Below are 4,484 nucleotides of genomic sequence, written 5' to 3'. Positions count from 1 at the left end.
GTTAGCATTCGTATTTCTAGGAAACTAGGAGGTCATTTATCACAATAGGTCATTGATCAATGTTGCCTCTTAAAGCTTTCTCAAATCCTTAAGGATCAGTAGTCATGACAATTAGTTAGACTTTAGGTGAGGTGCTGGCACCTTTAGCCAGGTGCTGGCTATAGGATTCCTTATTCGGGGGTATGAGGAAGAGGCAGAAATGCAGCCTGAGGATGGTCTGGCAAGCTGTGTGCTATGGTGCATGGTGGCATCCTCTGAGAATGGTTAACATTTTTTAATTCTCACAATGACACTGCATAAACTAGTAGAGACAAAGCCAAGAGTTTTGGAAGAAGGAAGAATCAGACTTTCCATGACTTCATAGAATTTTATTGGAAGTTTACTGAAGAGAGGGGACTCGGGATATATATACAGCAAGGGAGCTCTCTAAGGAAACTCAAAGAGGCGCAAGAGACCCTATCTCTCCTGGGCCAGGAGTTGGTGAGGAAGGAAATGGATATAGGTGAGAGCAAGGAAAGCAGACCTCAGGATCCACATCCTGCTACCACTGTGAGGCTGGTCCTCAAGTTAGAGAATAGTCAAGAGCAGAACAGGAAGACAAGTAGGCAGGCACTTGTTGTTCTGAGATGCCTCCATATCTACCTGGATATTTCTAAAGCTTTCTCTAACTCTGGCCATCCAAGCCTTCATGTTGTTTAGCAAACATACCAGCTATGCACTTGCCTCAGGACCTTTGCACTTGCTGTTCCTTTTGCCTAAAATTTTCCTTTAGCAGATATTCTTGTGACTCACCCCTCACCAATTCCAGGTCTCCATTCAAGTCATTTCAGATATAATTTTATCAGAGAAAGCTCTCCTGATCACTCTAGTTTTCCAGTGGTCCCTACCTCCCTTTCTGGATATACTTTTCTTAGAGGCATCTATCACTCTCTGATGCACTGTGTATTCATTTGTTTGCTTATTGTCTTTTTCTTCCCACTGGGTTAGGGGTTCTGTTTTGTTTGCTACTAAATCTCTGATGTCTGCAACAGTGCATCACATAGGCCTGATCATGTGATAGATATTTGTCGAAGGAATAAATGAGTAAATGAGGCTCCAGGCTCTTGGGAGAAGCCCCACCTTGGCGTGATATCAGATTCAGCCCAGGCTGGGAATCAGTGGCAGGTATCTAGATGCTCAGAGGCAATGTGTCCTCCTGATTCTCTATAACCTGGACCAGGCATGAATGGGGTTCTGGAGCTTCCCTTTGCTAAATAAGAGTATGTGAAGTTCAATGTGGAAGAGCAAAAATTTAGTGTCAGAGAGAGAGGCACTGAGGCCCTTTAAAGCCATGTCCCAGAGGCAATATCAGCAGATAGCACCTACCCCCATCTGCTGTGGAAGCAGCCAGCACCACCAGCATCTCAGCGCATTGGCCACAGACCAGCACAGACCTCAAGAGAGTGGAATCCCTGGTGGCCACCAGCAGAGTGGGCTGCGCACGGACAATCTTTAGGTTCCTAATTTCCTTGTTCTGGGACTTTCGCTCACACCCAAATCCCATCTGGAGAAGAGGGAGGGAATAACAAGCCACCCAAGTGAAGAGCTGAACTTGGAATTGACTATTGACTAAGAGAGACCATTTAAACCAGAAACACATTGAGATGCTGTGTACCGGAAAGCCACAATTGCTTTTGCTAGCTTAATCCCCATGTGGGTGGGGATTTATGAAACAGCAGTTATAAGACAATTGAAACAGATAAAGAAGATTTTCTTTGCACATTGAAGTAAGGTGTGTTAAATTTGGGGCCCAGTTATTACCCTTGAGAAGAGCTCACTTCAAAGGTGCACACTGAAGCTGGGCAGACCGCAGTATGTTTCTTTCCTAAAGCTGACACTTAAGCCTAACTGGCTACATTCAACCAGCTACCAGCCTAAGTGTGTTATTGCCTCCTCCAGACACTAAAGTTTCTCCTGAAGGACGTGAGTATGATGGTTGGAAAAGAATGGGAGCATTTCCCATCATGCCCAACAATTTACTAACAGATTTTTCTCTGGAAGCTTTCACAGAATCCCCACTGCCTTGGGGATCCCATTTGAGGCTCTGAAATTGAGATGTAACATCTGAAGATGTTTTGCTGTCCTCCAGAGGGAGGAAAGGACATCTGCTGTTAGGGTCCGAGCTGGAGGCATCAGGGGCTGCATGGGGCAGGAGAAGTGTTGAGTTCATTCTCATGTGAATAAAACTTAATTAATCAAAGAAGCAGTCAATGTAAATTTTTAATTTTAGTGAAAACCAGATCAGGGAAAAAATTTAAATGGTGACTATTACGGTTTGCCCTACAACTACTAGATCCTCATAGAACTGTGATCCTCAAGGACATTTGGCAGTGCTTGCAGGTGCCTTTGGTTGTAAAGACTTGGGGAGAGGGGTTGGCAGGGTTGCTACTGGCGTCCAGGGCCAGAGATGCTGCACAACATCCTACAATGCACAGGACAGCCCAGCACAACCCAGAATGAGCTGGCTCCAAATAACAATAGTGCACAGACTGGGGAAGTCTGCCTTAGCGCATATTCGGTCTTGCAAGGCACTTTAGCCTCTGTTCTTTCAATGATACCTCACAAACAGAGGAGACTGAGGCTTAGAGATGGTATGGGCCCTGGCCTCCATGGAGCAAAGAGCAAGGGGAGAGGAGCCCTCTCCACCGCCTGACAGTAATAGTGTCACCTTGCCAGGCACATGCACTTTTTACTTAGTGTTAGCTATGATAAAAGGAATACAGATTTTAACATTTATTGGGCAACTCTCATGTGCCAAGCACTGGGATCAAAATCCTTGCTCTCAGGGAGGTTAAGATCTAGCAGGAAAGTGATAACAAACAAGATAACATATATAAAAGAGGAGTTCCTGTTGTGGCTCAGTGGTAACAAACCTGACTCATATCCATGAGGATGGAGGTTCGATTCTTGGCCTCACTCAGTGGGTTAAGCATCTGACGTTGCTGTGAGCTGCAGTGTAGGTCACAGACACAGCTCTGATCTGGCGTTGCTGTGGCTCTGGTGTAGGCTGGCAGCTGCAGCTCCAATTCAACTCACAAGTGTGGCCCTAAAAAAGAAAGAAAGAAAAATAAATAAAAGATAATATATAAAAGAGACAGAAGGTTAGAGAGTGAGAGATGAGGGCTTAGGGCAATAAGGGGAGAAGGAAAAGTAGGGGTGGTGGAGTTGGGGGGCATTGACATTTTAGATAGTGTGGCCAGGGGCTCTTTTCTCCAGCTTCGTTGAGGAATAATTGCTAACTATACTTAAATATATTTAAAGTGTACAATGTGATGATTTTATATGCACACACACTGTGGAATGATTACCAAGATCAAGATAATTAATACACCTATCATCTCGCATAGCTGACATTTTTTTTTCAGTGAGAACTATTAAGATTTATTCCCAGCAACTTGCAAGCCTACAGCATTGTATTACAAACTATAATTACCATGCCATACATTAAACCTCAGTACTTATGCTTCTTATAATTGAAAGTTTGCGTCCTTTGATCTGCATATCTCCATTTCCTGCTCTGGTAGCCCCTGCCAATCACCATTCTAATCTCTGTCTCTATGAAACTCAACAGCAAAAAATCCAATTTAAAAGTGGGCCAAAGACCTGAAAAACATTTTCCCAAAGAAGACATACAAATGACCAGCAGGTACATGAAAATGTGCTCAACATCACTCATTGTCAGGGAATGCATGTCTAAACCCCAGTGAGGTGACCCTTGAGTCAAGACCTGAATGAAGTGAGGGAGCAAGGCACATGGCTTTCTGGGGAAGGGCTTCCAGGTAGAAAGGGCAGCAGGGGCAGAGGCCTGAGGAGTGGGGTTGGGCCAAGGGTGCTGGGGCGTCAGCGTGGCAGACTGAATGCCTGAGAGAGAAGGAGGAGATGAGGCCACACATGTGGGGTGGGTGGGAGCGTGCAGCTCAAAGAGATACATGTAGGTCATCTGAAGGACCTTGGTTTTCATCCGAGAAATAGGGAGGCACTGCAGGCTCTGAGCAGAGGTGTGGTAACATCTTTGACTTTAAACTGGATCTCTCTGGCTGTTGAGTGGGGCGTATACTACTGAGTGAAGGAGGTAGTGAATTTCTTCAGCTTTATTTTTGCCAGTTTTTCTATCTCAATTCCCCCCCCCCTTTTTTTTAAATCTACAATGATGCCAACAAGGAAGGAAATATAGTTGTGCAGGAGCCAATCAGGGAGAGCTCCAAGAATGGGATCATTGGTCAGGAGAGAAAAGAAAACCAGGAGCAGCACAGCTCCTCGGGAGGAGGATGCAGGCAGGAAAACAGCACGATGGCGAAGCTTTCAGGCCCACGTGGCTGGGGCTGGGAGCAGAAGGTGCGCATAGAACGAACTCACTGACTCCCTTCCCCTGCAGCTCTCCTGTGTGGACAGAGGTTGCGTGCTGGAGGGTGAGATCATATCCTCCAGGATTAGCAGGGTTTCTC

Source organism: Sus scrofa, chromosome 14 (genome assembly GCF_000003025.6).
Source record: "Sus scrofa isolate TJ Tabasco breed Duroc chromosome 14, Sscrofa11.1, whole genome shotgun sequence".
Taxonomy (NCBI): Eukaryota; Metazoa; Chordata; class Mammalia; order Artiodactyla; family Suidae; genus Sus; species Sus scrofa.
Note: the sequence above shows the minus strand (reverse complement) of the source record.